This window comes from Cyprinus carpio, chromosome A20 (assembly GCF_018340385.1).
Source record: "Cyprinus carpio isolate SPL01 chromosome A20, ASM1834038v1, whole genome shotgun sequence".
Taxonomy (NCBI): Eukaryota; Metazoa; Chordata; class Actinopteri; order Cypriniformes; family Cyprinidae; genus Cyprinus; species Cyprinus carpio.
In genome coordinates, this window is record NC_056591.1 from 17,181,998 (window position 1) to 17,198,985 (window position 16,988).

The 16,988-nt window shown below is 35.4% G+C and overlaps 1 protein-coding gene across 6 annotated transcripts in view; it reads right to left on the reverse strand.

The window, feature by feature from the left end:
• LOC109112923 (SAM and SH3 domain-containing protein 1-like) overlaps nucleotides 1-16,988 on the reverse strand; it is a 212,756-nt gene that overhangs the window by 193,754 nt on the left and 2,014 nt on the right. The window lies entirely within an intron of this gene.

Sequence of the window (16,988 nt, forward strand, 5' to 3'; positions counted from 1 at the left end):
CTGCAAACACACTAGCAACCAGCAACATTTGTGTTTGGTATAAATGACACAGAACATCTAAAGTGCATTCTAACTTCAAACTTACATCGCAGTCTGTACATTATTAAGATTAAGTACAGTCAACCAAACATAAAAGGTTACACTGGTCAGTTTAAATAGACCGTAGTAAACAGGTGTCCTGACATTTTATCCTACCCGTCAGATTTTCCTACCAGGGTTAACTGCGCATGCGCACAGCAATATCGCGTCCTTTTTCTCATGATAAACAACTATATTTAATGTATTTGCATTAATGTAAGTGTAGGTTTAGGGTTGGGGTATGTATAGACTTTAATAAAACACAATCTAATACGTAGAAAAAAATATTTATTGCTGGTTTCCTGTAAATGTATCCCTTCTTGCTTCAACCGCGAATATAACACATAATTACTGTATTTGCATTACTGTAAGGGTAGGTTAAGGGTTATGGTATGTGTAGATGTTAATAAACCATAATTTTATCGGCAGCATTTTTCGTTGTCGAATTGTACTACCCACTGTTTTAATGGGAAGTAGGAAAATCTGACAGCGTAGGACAAATCGACAGAACACCGGTCCACTCTGCTGTTATGCCAAGGACGTTTTTGCTCATGTGAAGAGGATGATCTTTTCCGTCTAGTTTACATTAAAAAAAAATAAATTAATTATAGTTTAACATTCAGATGCATTGCAAATATGGAAACATTTGGATATGTGCAGAACGAGACGTGAGCAATAACCTCCAAATACATCTAGCCAAACCCGTGCTCGCTCGTCCTCGTCTGCACGCATGCAGTGTCACGATCTAATGCACTGTAAATGCCGGATTTTTTAAAACAAATAGGCCTACCGGAATGCAAAAATTCAAAATCGACGTTTGCAGAACAGGATCAAATTAAGTACTGGTCATAATACTCGCATAAAATGTTTAATGTGAAAAAAGCGGTTCACTGACTGCGCAGCACAGCCACAAGCGCCACAGTTAGCCTACGTTTGGGATAATTTTATTTTTAATACTATAGTGTCATTTGAAAACATTGCAATTGCGTTTTAAAATACAACAACGAGCACCACGAAACCATTTAAAGAGGCGCATTCAGCGGTCTCCTTGACGGGAAAACAGTCAACAAAATAAAATGATCTCAAATGTACAGTGCGCTCTCTTCATTTTATCAAATGATCATAATCACATATTCATTTTACAGTCCTGCTACTAGCATTTTATTCAGACTAAAACCCCTTTAATTCGGGTGAGAAAGCTTTTTTTCCGAGTGGCTTTTGCACATAATAATAATAATATCTCTGCAGACGCATTTTGCAGCAGGTTATTCATTGATTGTTAATTTAAACGACGATCGATCATGGAAATGATCAAATATTGACATCCCTAAATGCAAATGAGTTGGATGGAAACCTGGCTATTGTCTGCATCAAACCATGCTTCTGAACAAATGTCATTCACCGTTCTGTGCTGCTCCAGGACAGCTGTCTCTGAGCACGGTGCTGTCTGTGAGCGGGGCGGAGTAACGTAGCCCTCAATCACGCTGCAGTGTTTGTGAGAGCTGCCACCTTCTCCACCCCATTTACAGAGAGAAATTCTCTGACTACCTTTATCTCCCAGGACTGATGTTGAATCTTCCAAATGTTTTGGCTTGGGGTCCTTCACATGGCAGCAGCACTTTCCACCGCACCAATAACACGGGGCTGCCCGCTGACGTGCCTGAATTTAAATCGGCGCTACTAAACACGGATATCGGCCGATGCCGATATATTAAAAAATGACAAATATCGGCCCGATATATCGGCCGACCTCTAGTTTGAATAGAGAAACTGGAATTTCACTGTTATATTTACCAGTTTTCATAATATAGACAGAGAGAGTGCAAAATGTTAAATAACTATGTGTTTGAGCAACTAGCTCTCCATCTAAGAGGGTTTTAGTGTCAGTGGGAACTAGGGATATGCCGGTATCAAATTTTCCTGTTGCGATTAATTGATAATGTTTTGTCACGGTATGCGGTATTATCACGGTATTGAAATTAAGTTTCAAAAAAGGGGTCATAATACAGTATAACAGGTTAAATAACTTTTTTCTTATAACAAAAATAACTGAACATTTAAATACAATAAAGCAATACAAAAATATATTTAAAGTTAAAAGTTTTACACCGATTAAAGTGGAAAAGAACTTTAAAGACCCATAGGTATCACTTTACAATAAGACCTCATTAGTTAACCTTAGTTAATGCATTAACATTCACAATGAGCAATAGCTACATTTACTACAGAAGTTACTAATCTTTAAAAAATTATCGTTAAAAAAATCTTTAAATCTTTAAAAAATTATCGTTAAAAAAAACAAGTCTTAGCTCATGTTAGCTCATTAAATAACAAAGTTGCAACTTTTGATTTTGTGTTATTAAATATTGGAATACCTAAGATTAATGAATGTTCAGAAGAATTTTTCATTGGCAGTTTGAAAGAAGCCCTAATGTAAAGTGTTAATGAACAATAAAGAATCAAAACACTTTCAAACAATATCTAGGGCATGTTGTAGTCCAGATTAAAATGGAAAAAAATTTATGGAAATATATAAATATTATTTTATTATTTAAATGTTTAGAAAGTAGCAGTTGCTTTTATTTATGGGGTTTCTAGGGTAAGGGCTAAATTTTCTGCAGTTTAGCGCCATCTGCTGTCAGAGAGTGAATGTGCGTTCATTCAGCGCGCCTCTCACATGTTCCCCATGTGCTTCTCATGCGTGCTTGTTTACATCGGAGCTCACACCCGTCTTTAAAGCAGCATACAGCAGTGATGTGCATTTTGACCAGTTGATGGGAAAAGTATTCTTAAAATGTATTCCAAATTCTGAATAATTTGTAATATATAATTATTCTCGGTATTTAGGAGTGCCCATGATAACAGTATCGTGCTTATTCATTACCGCGATATATCGCATTACCGAATACCGGCACAAGTCTAGTGTTTAGGTGGTTTCATGCTAAAGATATTGTGTTTATTCTTTAGAGAGTTGTATGGCTTGTGTTCTTATCTAAAAAAACTTAAATAAAATACTTATCCCAGTTTAATTATTTCCCCCAGTTGCAAAGATAAAATATTGTGAATTGCATGCATTAAACAATGCACTTTCTGTACTTGTTTTGCAGTACTTCAGTTACATATAGGCCTACATGTGTTCATTTAATAAAAAGCAGTAAGTGATCACTTAGTCTAGAATTTTTTTAACTGCTTAAATTAGCTGTTCAATCTAAGTAGTTTTTTTTTTTTTTTTTTTTTTTTTAATGGGGCAAAAGAAAATCATGTTTTTTTTTAATATTTAAATGCAAATGCAAAAATGTTGCGATATACATCGAATATCGTAAAAAAATTGACAATATCGAGAGATATATATATATATATATATATATATATATATATATATATATATATATATATATATATATATATATATATATTTATTTTTTTTTATTTTTTTTTAGATATATCACCCAGCCCTAGTCTGGAGTCAGTGGAGTTTGTGAAATACAGCAGGGAACCAGCCATCAGGCCATCAGGAACACAGCCTGAATCTCAACAGCCTGCATGCACACCCATACATATACACACATCACACTGATATTTGGACAAATCTGGAAGGCCCCTCTTCCCTGATGGCACATAATGATCCCTATCACACTCTTTGCAATCTATTTTCCTCCAGACAAAAACACTAAAAATCTCACAAACCACATAGTGTACATTTTAAATGTATTATTTGGTTAACAAAGATAATAATAATAATAATAACAATAATAATAACAATAAAAAAAAACAACTAAATAAATACATACATACAAACCATGTGCAATTGTGCATTAGTACTCTGGCGAAATATAAACACACTGCTTTAATGGACTTCACCTCTACACCGTGTGCCCAGTGCAAACTTGAGTGGTCAAAACAGTAGCTCATACAGCATTATTATGTAACTGTGTAGTGTTTCCCACCCACCTTGATATACACATTGACAAGGTGAGTGAAGACACACTAGTAAACCAGGCAGTTTGTTTTAAATAATGAAGTACAAAAACTAAATGAGAAACAATACGTGTAGGAACATGAGAGTGAACAAGCTAAAAGAGCATGGTACTCAACAGAGTGAAGGTTGGGGGCATGCCTAGGGCATTTGTATCAAGTCAGAGCAGAGGTCCAGGGGCTGCACACAAACCTATCCTGGTCACCTGAACATCTGCAATATGCTTTTAACTGTCAGGACACCAATGCAACAGAAATGTGTCCAGTTAAATTAACTTAAATCTTTATTATTTTTATTACTGTGATGACAATGATGCAGAAGTGTTTTGTGTTGTTTTATTTTAATATACATCACTGATCACTCATCACAACTGTGAACACAGGAGAGCAGTGGGAGCCATTTTATGAGAGCAGTTGGGGGTTCGATGCCTTGCTCAAGGGACCTAAGTCGTGGTATTCAGGTGGAGAGAGAACTGTACATGCACTCCCCCCACCCACAATCCTCTATCGAACTCGCAACCCTTCGATTGGGAGTCCGACTCTCTATTTTGGACGACTCCCCCACAAAAAATTACATCATGCATAATATACATATACGTCACTGATCTCTTTAGGAATCTAACTGTGAGGCACTGACATGAGGGTTATCATTTCATGACAACATTCATATTCCAAGCCTTGTGAATGTGACCCAACTTTGTGCATAGCACATTCGTCTTCATTTAGACAGTGAGCGGATTATCATCTTCAAAGCATTAATTTTTTGAATGTGAATCACATTTGTAGTCAAGCGGCAACACATTCTTTGTGATCATTTTGTCTGAAGGCTTCACATTCTTTATTTTATTATAGGAAAAAGCCTAATGGTGCTTGGCTTTGTGCTAATCAGTTTGTACATGCCACTGTGCTATTCAAAAGCCCCTCAAGGATGACTGCCTATACATCAAATTTAGTTGGTCATTTGCATGCCAAATCTACAAATGTAATATTTACATTTGTGCATATAGCTGTTTGCGAGCATACTTAATTTATTACAGAGAATTATAAAACAACAACAGAAATCTGTTTACCTTGTTATCCAAAAGTCATAAGCAAAATCAAAATGATAAATTGATATTAAAATGGTGATGGAGTGACCTCCTTCCGGAAGAAAACAGTTGCTCAAGTGTGATATTACAGCAGAAAAATTACAGAAAACAAGCAATACCAGAGGATGGGAGTATACCAGGCAAAAATATCTGTGACAGCACATCAGCTCTGAATGTGTGTCAGTGGAACAGATAGGAAGGAAAAAACACACACACACACAAAGTAGATGAGAAAGAAAGAGAGAGAGAGCGAGAGAAGTAGGAAGATGCGAACAGATGCGCTGTTGCTCTGAGTGTCAGTTGTGATTAGTAAATAAATAAAACAAGCCAGGGTCCGAGCGCTGTGTGTATTATGTGTGTGGGTGAATTATGCTTATCTAATTACACACCAAATGCAACCCAAACCTCTGACCCCCTCTGTGCTCAACTCAATTACCCTCCCTGACAGAGTCACAGCAAGACAGAACCACAGCAAATCTATGCTAACAAGACAGCCTAACATCATCTATTTGGACATTTCTTTAAGTTCCATTCAAACAAGTCCGGTGACCGTAATTAAGCCGCAACACTGGTTACATCACTTGCCCACCGCAGCACCGACCCCAACCGTCGTTTTGATTTTTTTATAGTAATAAAAATCATTTAGTTCAGTAAAATAACAGACAATACAATTAAAAACTGAACGCGGCTCAATGCAGCGTGCCGAACGACAGTTGGATCACAGATCAGATTTCATTTATCCAGTGAGGAGAGTGAGTTGAGCTGACAAAAATAGTGAGGTGAGACAGACAAGACGATGGCGGATGATTTAGTTTCGAAACAAAATGCAAAAGCATCTGTTTGGCAATATTTTGGATTTTGAAAAGCCTGTTGACTTTTGCCATTTATCTAAGATGATTTTGGAAGTTTTTTTTAAACATTCATTTCTTATTCAATTAGTTCCACAGTGTTTGGTGATTTTTACTTTATTAAACTTTGCGTAATTTTTTTTTTTTGGCATATTTTTTTTTGCATTGAGTATGAGTTTTTTTATTCTTTTTTTTTTTATTTTTTTTATGTTTGTTGTTTGTTTGGTTATACATTATACATGTTTACTTATTTCCAGTTTCATATACCCATTTAAACTTTATGTAAGTTATTTATTATTTTATATTAGGCATAGCATGCCCTATAGCATGGTTTATTTTTTATTCATTTTGTTAATGTTTTATACATAGGCTAAAGTGAGTTTGACGTTGTATTTTGTTGTTGCATTCAAGCATTTGACGCTGAATTGCTGCTGATTCAAAAGTGAAAGTAAAATGCGCACGGTGCTTTTAAGCTATTTAAAAGCAAAGGAAAGTGAGAAAAGAGGGAGAATTCAAACGAACTAAAAACGAACAACTGCTTTACGCCGAATTGCCACTATTTAAAAGTGAAAGTAGAATGCGCACGCCACATTTACAATCTATTTAAAAGCGAAGGAAAGCGAGGAAAAGAGGGAACGCACCCGCCCCCACAGTGATACCAGTATTATCAGTGTTGTCACACGTGGATTAACCGGTGGGAAAATTTTCTCACCTTCACAACCCTAGTAACGTCCAGAAGCAGCTACTTTCCATGTAGGGTACTAGGTATATACAACACTTATCTGATTGAGTGCTAACAGAAATATTATGTTTCAATAACATATTTCAAAATCAGCAATAATCCCATTTTAAGGGTTACTATTTCACCAGTTCACATTTATTGGTCTTTGAATTGTTCTCTTTAAATCGTACCATGTTAAACCATATTTTGATTCCCCTGGTGGATTTTGGCAATTAGTATCTTAGGAGGTTCAGACTAGTTTATACCCCCTAGGGTAAGACATGTTGTCTCTAGCACTAATGATCTATATTTTCTTGTAACTGCTTTGACCTTGAGCTGCTGACAGGTTTCATTTTCCCTGAATTGCAATGATCGCATCTCTCATTAGTGTAACTGATTGGGTGTTACACCTCAGTTTATATAAAGCAGAAAAGGTATTGTGCTTTGGAGCCAAAGCAAATATTTGATCACTGATGCCAAAATATCAGCATTTTAATAGATGACTCAACTAGTGGACAAGAACAGACAGAGCAAACATCTACTGATAACAGGCCAACTGAGCAAATTATCAACAGAAGGAATTTGTCATTTTCTTTTAAAATATGACTGACCAAACCATTTGAATTCATAAAAATACATTACAGTGTTGTTTTGTGTCTAAATGTGTAGTGTTTCTATGTTATGTGTCTATGTGCTGTGTGTCTATGTCTAAGCTAATATTTAAAGACTTAACTTAAAGCACCACAGTCCCATGTCTGAGACTGCGTGACACTTTGAAAAGGAGACATCACTGTTCCACATCAGTAGGAGTAGTACACTCTGGAGACCAGGAACTAAATAGTCCTTATCTGTGCCTTTACAAACAAATAGGAAAGAGAGTGAGGAAAAACAGGTACTCTATTTAAAAGTTTGGGGTCAGTAAGTCCCACATTATAAGTCTTGGAACAAGTATAAAAAAGATGTTGTATACATATTATGAACTTAAAAAATGTTGTTGCAGGTATTTGGATATTCAAATCAGCCCTTAAATGTCCCCCTTTTGCAATTGCCATGCATTTGCCCTAAAATGATTGACATTTGTTGATTTTCGTTACACACCTGTCCTTTCCCAACCCCTGTCATTAGATAGCTCTGATTGCCATCCCCTAATTACAATTACAGATTTTGTTTAGTTGCTCCTTCATGCATATTGAAATGTAAATTTTCTCTGCTACGCAGAACAAGGTCACATCTCGTGGATGCAGGGCTGACGGCCAGGCGTCTGAGAAGAATGGAAGCACAGAAGCAGAGCATAATGAGATATTAAATAATCAAGTAGAAGGTAAATGATGCTCTAAATAAATGATTCTGATTTAATTACTGGCAAAATCATTTATTTCTACTATTCCATTGGCTCCATCTGTAAAAACATGGCCAGTAGCAGAGACACAAAACAAATGCTTTAGTGCAAACGACCAACTGTTACTGCAAGTTTGGAGAGTTTGACGGGAAAGGTTAGGGGCTATATAAAGCTGAAAATATTGTTTTTTCTCTTCAGCGAGAAGGACTCGCTGCTTTACAAACTGAGATCATCAGACCAACGGACCGATGATTCACTGCCTGATGTTTACATGAAATATTTCTTTGGTGACTCAGTGTATTGGCCTTTACGTGTGGATTTCAACAAATCGTGTTCCATCAACTCATCACTGAGCTTAGCAGATCACAGATTAATATTATCATTGTTCTGCCTGGCAGCGAAACTGTGTTCAAAAGGTACCCAGCTAAAACAATGAGAGCTTTATAAGAAGAACTAAACTAGATTTCTTTTGAGACAATTATTAGGCTGTCTCGATTATCTCTATGAGCAGAACTGTCTATTCTGAGCTATGCCTGTGAAACAATCAATATTTAATGCACATAAATTCGAATAAACTCTACACACATTTTCCAATGTTTTCTAGAGGTTGCCAAACTATTATTACTATTAATATTATTACTATTTTTTCCACTACTATCTTCTATTGCACATAAACACACCCCTAAACAGAATGCAAAAACAAAACCAACTGTGGATGGTCAATTTACAAACAGAATAAGCAGAATTGTGTGCTTTTTGTGTGCCATTTTTTGTGTACTCACATAGTGTGGCAGAAAAATATGCCTATGTGTATGTTTGTGCGTCCAGTACTATATTCAGTGTCCCGTGTTCTTTGGCAGTCAGAATTAAAATGAGCACCCAAACTACATGACATGCAGAGATGCACACAAGCAAACAGCACCACAGGCCCTGCTCAAACCTTCATAAAACACCAAAAACCTATTACTATAACAAAATAACTAACTAAATAAATAGTCATTGTACTGCAAAAATTCTGGGAAATGATAATATCCCTAATCTATTGATAGAAGTAGAAATTGCTGGATTGTTAAAATCCACAAACAACCACCCCTTTACAATCCCAGAACAAAAACTACCACTAGATGTTACCATGGCAACCACCATCCCCATCCTATTTCATCTGTCCTCCCTCGTTTTCTGTACGCTGAACAGAATCTGTCAGAAAATCTGCAGTCATCATTGCACTTGTCAAAAATCAAAGAAAAGCACATATGGATTCAGAATTCAATTTGCCGTAAAAGAAAAGCAAAACTCTGTGATCAGACAAGCATGCACACACCTACACACAAAAACTTTAATGTGGACATTAATGGTATAATAGGGATTAAAGCTGAATAAATGCGTCCTGTGCAAACGCTGTCAAAGAGTATCATAAATCACAGGTAATTAGATGCCATCAACTCCCATTTCCCTTCCTTTGGTGAAATGTGTTTATGCAAATGTAACCATGGAAACATATAGGGAAGTCTCAAAGAATTCCAAAACAGGTGGGAGCGGGAAGAATGTTCAGCAATAACGGAGAGAGAAAAGAGGCCTCTCTACCTTTCACCTCAATGCACTCTCACCTGTAAATGTCACATTAACGTTACAGCAATGAATTGAACCTAATGGTTTTAACAAACAGCAAGAGCAGAAAAAAATGATGCCCTTTTGCACTTATTCTCAAACACTTCATTGTATTTATTTACACGCATCCAACCCTTTTTCTTTTTTTGTATATATGTGTGCTGCATTAATAACTTAACAGAATGTGCACCAACACTAAAATCTCCCAGTTGGGCCATTGTTTGACATGTTATATGATGCCTGGAGATTCGTTGTTAACACATGACATGAATTTGTTTGTGCCATATGGTGTAGTTCTACAGCCATATTTCATGCAGCTGTTGTAAACAGTACATGCAGCTATGCCCTATGGGATATTCAGTATGGTGGGTTATTTTAGTGTATTGAATAGGGGTGTAACAATATACCAATGCCACAGTTTGGTTCATATCACCGTTTTGAACCCATGGTTCGGTTCAGTTCGGTTCTATTTGCTGTGGTGGTAGGGTTCATGGCACGGCACCAGCAATGCAAAAGAACACTAGATTCACTTTTAACTTAATGATAATATTAATAATAACAATATTTGCTCTCTGTTAGTTCATGTTAATTAATTCATTAACAAATGAGACTTTAAAGTTGTTTCTTTGTAAAGTGTTATCAAATAATATTAATAATAATAATAATTTCAAAATAATGCAAACAAGTCATTGCACAACATTACTTAAGCTACATATAAAAATGCATGTGCCATAAATAAATAAAATGGAATAGCTGAACAATAAGGAAATGATTTTAATCAAATATGTAATTACTCAATCTGACACTTGAGAGTCGCGAGCTGTTTATGTGTGCGCTTTGGCTGAGAGCACATTGAAGACTATCTCTCAGAGAGTGTGCGAGTACTTTATGGGTTAAAATAGCTTAAATGTTTATACTGGCATGACTTAAAATGATGTGCAAGTGGCAATTCCATCAACTGTCTGAAACGTGAGCTAGTCTTGTATAGCAGCGTGCTTGCTTGCAGAGCAAACTCAACAAGGATATTATAGATTTGAGGCCATTTGTGCATTTTGAGAGAGTGGCAATCCCAATCACTCACACTGTGAAATTCCGTCCCATACAAAGTTTTAAAATGACTGACCTGCTCTCATTATTTGTTTGGAGTCAACCTACATATTATAGGGCATAAATGTTTTCTAAAAATTTCCCGCTTTATAATCGCAAGACCTGCAGAAATATGTAGAATTACGCACAATGGCCACAATCCCGCAGTAAAACATGGCAACAAAACTCTAAAAAAAAACAACTAAACTCTAAAAATTCACAGCGTTTTATTATAATAGTGTTCTCATTTTAATGTTATGTATATTGCAGTCCCAGTCATAGTTATTAATATTCTGCATTGTTGTTTGTGCTGCTCGCTAGGGCTGGGTTTTGACACAAATTTCACAATTCGATTCGATTCTCATTCACAAGCTTTCGATTCGATTCAATTCAATTCAATATCAATTATTTTTGGATAAATATCAGGTACAGTACTTGCCAAATTTTCTCAAGGGAAAAAAGGGAGTAAAATGCAAGTTTTTTGGAGAGGTTCCCCAAACCGCGGACTTGGCAACACTGTAGCGTGACAACTTCCTCTGAAGACTGCTTAGATGTGTTCGACTTGCTTGACCGATCGGTGTGTGTCATCAAAGTACTGCGAGAGCTATAAGAGAGCGGACGTCTCCTTATGCTTTCTCTCACCGTACTTTGATGTCATACACCAATCTATCTTCAAGTCGAACACACCTCTTTACTCTCGCGTGTCAAGTGAGCAAGTGCAATCGCAGCCTCTGCAGTTGAAAATTTATGAATTAAGAGTGTGTGCTGCATATTCCCATAGAGTTGAAGAGCATGTATGTGTGCAGTAGAGCTGAAACAACTAATCGATTTAATCGATTAAAATCGATTATTAAAATAGTTGTCAACTAATTTAGTATTCGATTCGTTGCTAAATAATTTTTATTTGCCGTAAGCGGCTCATTTCGTGCATATTTTAAATCTCTGCGGTGACCAAAGTGTGGCAGTAATGAGCCACCGGAGGTTTTACTCAGCCAGTACAGCAGGAGAAGTAGCGACTAGCCAATAGCTGGCCTCGTTTTATGTCACGTGCTTCCCGCACAGCGTCTCTGCAGCATTCAGCGTGATGGGTGAGGCAGGCGGCAGTGGAGTAAGCTCGAGAAAGAAAAAGAAAAAAGCGGAAGATAAAACTAATAGGACGAAGTCATCCAAAATGTGGGAGCACTTTACTTTGAGCCTTCAAAAAAGAAGAGTAACCTGTAAACTGCGGCTGTTTTCTGCGGCAGGAAACATATCCTCTAAAAAGAGAGCAAGCCTAACTGTTAATCCCTGGACATTTGGACATGTTAACCTTTTTGCACTGCAATGCAAAGTTTTTCTCAAATAATGAGTGAAAAGTGTTCTGCCTTGTTTCCCACAGGTAGTCGAATTCCTGTCAGTTCAGGCATAAGCGGTTTTGTTAACATTTTATCGCTTTATTACATTTTTGAATTTTGCACTGTTATAAGGACCACTACATATTTAAATCCGATGAAAATCAGTGTGCAGACTTTTATTTGTGCAGATTCTGCAGTACAATGTTGTTTGCAAATGTTTAGTCGTAAAAGCTGATAACATTGCTTTTTAACAATTAACATTTAAAGCTTTGTCGTTTACCAGTTCATAATTCTGTCTTGCAGCCTAATTATGACTGAATGAGAGAGGTTAATGTTTAAATGTATTTGAAATGCACTTTTTTTCTAAGTATTCACTGCCCTTTTTCACACAGCAGGTTTTTTGTGTGTGTCCAATTTTTTTTCTGGACAACCTTCTGATTGATTTTACTTTAAATTTTACTTTAAAATGTGAGTTCCATTCAGGTTTCATGCCATTGGCACTTTATTCGAAGGATTGTTTACAGTTTCACAGCATAAGCTATAAAGCTGTTTCCCAGGTATAAGCTGTGTGTTTACAGGAAAAAAAATAATAAAATGCAATTTACTGCAATTTTATTCTGTTTTATTCTTATTCTTCGTGAAAATATGTTCTGAAAGATTCCTTAATAAGCTTTGTTCGGGATGTTTAAACTACTTTAGGAGCCCTAAGGACTGCCATGGTGGAAACATTATTTGAAATCTCCATGTGAAATTTGCTAGAGTATGTATGGGTCAGTGTTTTGATTGCAGAAGAGTTCGACAAAGGATAACTAACACATAATAAAACACAACTCCAGGTATGTTTTTGATGAGGATATGACAATGCAAAATGGTTAAAATCTCTAAAAAGTCTATGTTGAATGATAAAGACCCTTTGTTAATAATTTACTTGGGGAAAAAAAAAATGGGCAAAACTAAAATATAAGTACATAAACCGATTCATCGATTAATCGTAAAAATAATCGACCGATTAATCGATTATCAAAATAATCGTTAGTTGCAGCCCTAGTGTGCAGTAGACATCTTCATTCAGCAAACCACAGAAGATTTTTTCTCAAGGACAAGCAAATCATTTACACTGCAACATGCATTTCAGACACAAAATATCTACAACAGTTTTCCACAATCCACTTCACAATGGCCATATACAGTAGCTAAACACTCATGAGGTTAATATTAACTTGAAAAGCCATCAAGTTAACCCTTTAAATCAGACATGTGCATTCCAACCTATGGCGAAATCCAATCTTGAGAGTAACACAAATACATCATCACGGTTTAAGTTTATTTAGTCTACTGAAACAGGAGCAGTATACAGATCTACAATAGCAATGAAGCTTTGACATGAAACATCAGCACTACATGCTTCTCATCTCAAAATCACATGGGAACTGAAAACATTACAATTTCTTCCCTAATTTAACACTGTAATATATTGTCTCATAAATCAACAATGAATTGAACACTCCACACAACTGTGCTGTTCATTCTGTCCAAGCATATGTTCTCTGACTGCCTGAGCCCTGAGGGACCATATGCTGTGAGCTTATCATTTCAAAGTAAACAGACACATACGAGGAACTACGGGTGGGCGATATGGCAAAAAATATATAATTTATTTATTTATTTATTTTTTCAGGAAAATCAAGATTCACAATTTTATCACAACTCTTTGTCATGTTGGTTTTACTATTTTGCAAGTTGTCTGAGCAGTACAGCGAAAGTAATTTTCCTATTTTAAAAACAAAGCCTTACAAGGTAATACAATATAAAGTAAAAAAGAATGACTTGGCAGATATTTAGGCCAAAGTAGGCAAAGATAAAAATCTTTGTCATTATTTTATCTTTGTGATTAAAAAATAAGCACAAAGATACATGTTAGAAATAAGGCTGCAACAAACAATTATTTTGATTATCGATTAATCAAACCATCATTAGACTGATTAATCGACTAATCATTGATTAATTCGCTGATTAATAAGTAGATTTTGATTGATTATTCAGCTTTTGCAGTTAGTTAAAGTATTGAGCTATATATATTCAAACAAATAAATAAAGATAAGCACTTCAGCTTTTGAAATTTACAATTATACAATTAATTTATACAAATAAATATATTTGGTACACAAAATGAGATTACAGAGAAACTCTCTCATTCACCATTTAATTAGATAAATAAAAAAATAACTGAATGACATCATTCTGCCTAACATCTCCTTTTGTAAGTCTTATGAATAAGAAACATCATAAAGGTAAGTGATAAGACGCTTTATTTTTGGATAAACTATTTTATTCACAACATAATCTCTCTTAAAATACAGTATAGGGTTATGATAATCAAAAAAAAATCCTGAGCTATATCAAGCTTTGATCTCTGCAAACCAAACTTTCATTTTATTTAAATAAAATAGTTTTTTTCCCTACTAATAAAATATTTTATTAATAGCTAGCTCCACACTGGAGAGTTGCTTTATAACAGAAAATTAGGTTCTAATTCTAACTGAAAGTGACACTGACTCTGGTTTTTCATGTTTAATATTGTGTAAAGCTGCTTGATTTAAGGCTATCTATTGCATAAAGTACTATATAAATAAACTTGACGTGACTGGACTTTACTGGAGTACTTAATTCCAGTGCTTGTGTAACATCCACATCACTGTAATCAGATGCGTTCTTAAAGGCACAATATGTATTAAAAATTTTTATTAAAATAACTAAAAACCACCAGAACAATGTTATATATTATATTTTGCTGATTTGGGTTACATTTGGGTTATTTGGGTTACAAATAAAATATTAAAAGTTAGATGTTTAATATATGCGAATTTGCCATTGTACTATTTTATGGCTGATGTGTTTTAATTAATAAAATAATAAACCTAAACAACGATTTTTTTAGCCTAAGGGGAAATCCATAGTTAAACACGGGTAAAACATATCCTTATTCATTTTGTTAATAAAAGTGAAAAAAGTTTAATATAGGTGAATTTGTCATATATATATATATATATATATATATATATATATATATATATATATATATATATATATATATATATATATATATATAAATAAAATACCGGCGGTAGTTGGTCCATTACCACCACAGTGGTAAAAATCTGCCACCGTCACAGCCCTAGTATTTATATATATTTTGGAGTATGAAATGACAGCTAATAGTGAAACATAAAATAATTATACAATCAAATGCAGAGTTATTGCATAGTAATTCTCTAAGTCTTCAACCATATACCCAAACCTAACCCTACACCCTTCAATAAAATAGAAATAGTGATCTACATATAGGATATGATCAGCATATCTTATCACTAGACTGTAGGGCTATGCAAAAAAATCGAATGCGATTTTCATGCACCTCTCATCAGTAAAGTCGCTCCTGTGATTAGTAGTAAAGCGCCAGCACGTGTTTTCAGATGGAGCGGCATTAACTATACAGAGCCGAAGTTCATTGACAAGCTACACAAAATAGTGTTCAAAATCACAAACGATTCATTGGCAATTATGAACACGATTTTGTGTAGCTTGTCAGTGAACTACGGCTCTCTATAGTAAAAGCCGCTCTATCTGAAACAGGGTTGTGATTTTTTGATTTTGTTAAGCTTGTAATTGCTTCTCAAAACTAGCCTAAACATTTTAGGTTTCAGAAGCGTGCTCACCAACACCCTCTTTGTGACCACTATGTGCCCTCAATGTACACTTCTACCCAATAGTCAAAGTGGCATTACATCACGAAAGTGTGTAATCAAAGGAAGACTGCGAGGGCTTAGGGTACAATCACATCAGTCTGAAGAGATGTGTCTTTGTAGGGAGCATAAGTTGTAGTAGCAGGCATAACTTGTGGGGCCATTGTTTGTAGTACTGCAGGACACAGTCAGATCAGATGTACTTTGATTTGTCTTAATTGGGAACTATTCAACCATCCTGGTATCTGTTTATGAATATTTTGTTTATGGTGTGACGTGAAGAACCAGAGGCTAAAGACATTTGCTGTAGGCTAATTGATTTGTAAACAAAGTCAGATGAAGCCATTCATATTTTTTCCTTCTTATTCACTGGTGAGAACAATGCAGACTCATTTAAAGATGTGCACTTTTGCCGATCAATTCATAAAGGGATCAATGTTCAGTTCATTAAATTAAAAAATGGCCATCAGAATCGCTCAAAAATAAAACCTCATTTAGTACTCCTTTCTTCTGAGAAATACAAAGAGGTTGAAAAATGTCTCAGTATTTTTGTCCATACAATGAAAGTCAATGGGGTTCAATGCTGTCTGGACCTCAGGATTATTCAAAATATCTTCTTTTTAGTTCCACAGAAGAAAGAAAGTCATACAGATTTGGAAAGACATGTAGATGAGTAAATTACAGAATTTTCATTTTTGGGTGAATAAACCCCTTTAAGGCAGTAAGATTTCACTTGTTCTGACTTTAAGTATCCATATGATGTCATAGTTATTACTCTCTTGTCTTGACTAATCAGGATGTCCATGGATTTTGTGACCTCATAATAACTGATTTGTCATCAACATTCATGATCCAATCAATTTCAAGATACTGAACCAAAGTATACAGTAACTCCTAAGTACAGATGGTTGAATACAGCAAACCATCTGTACAATCCTAAAAACAATGCACACCTCCAATAATTCATTTCAATTAATGGAGCAAGCAAAGAAGAATCACACGTGGGACAGCTTCTTATGCTATCCAGTTTTCTGGAAATTAATTTAGTCATTTTACTACCCAGTTGCTAGGAACTATAAAACTCAAGAAAGATGTTTTTTTTTTCAAAGAGGAAACTCAGTGGTGCACACTCAAACACCTCTCTTTAAAGGCCGGAGATCATCTGAGA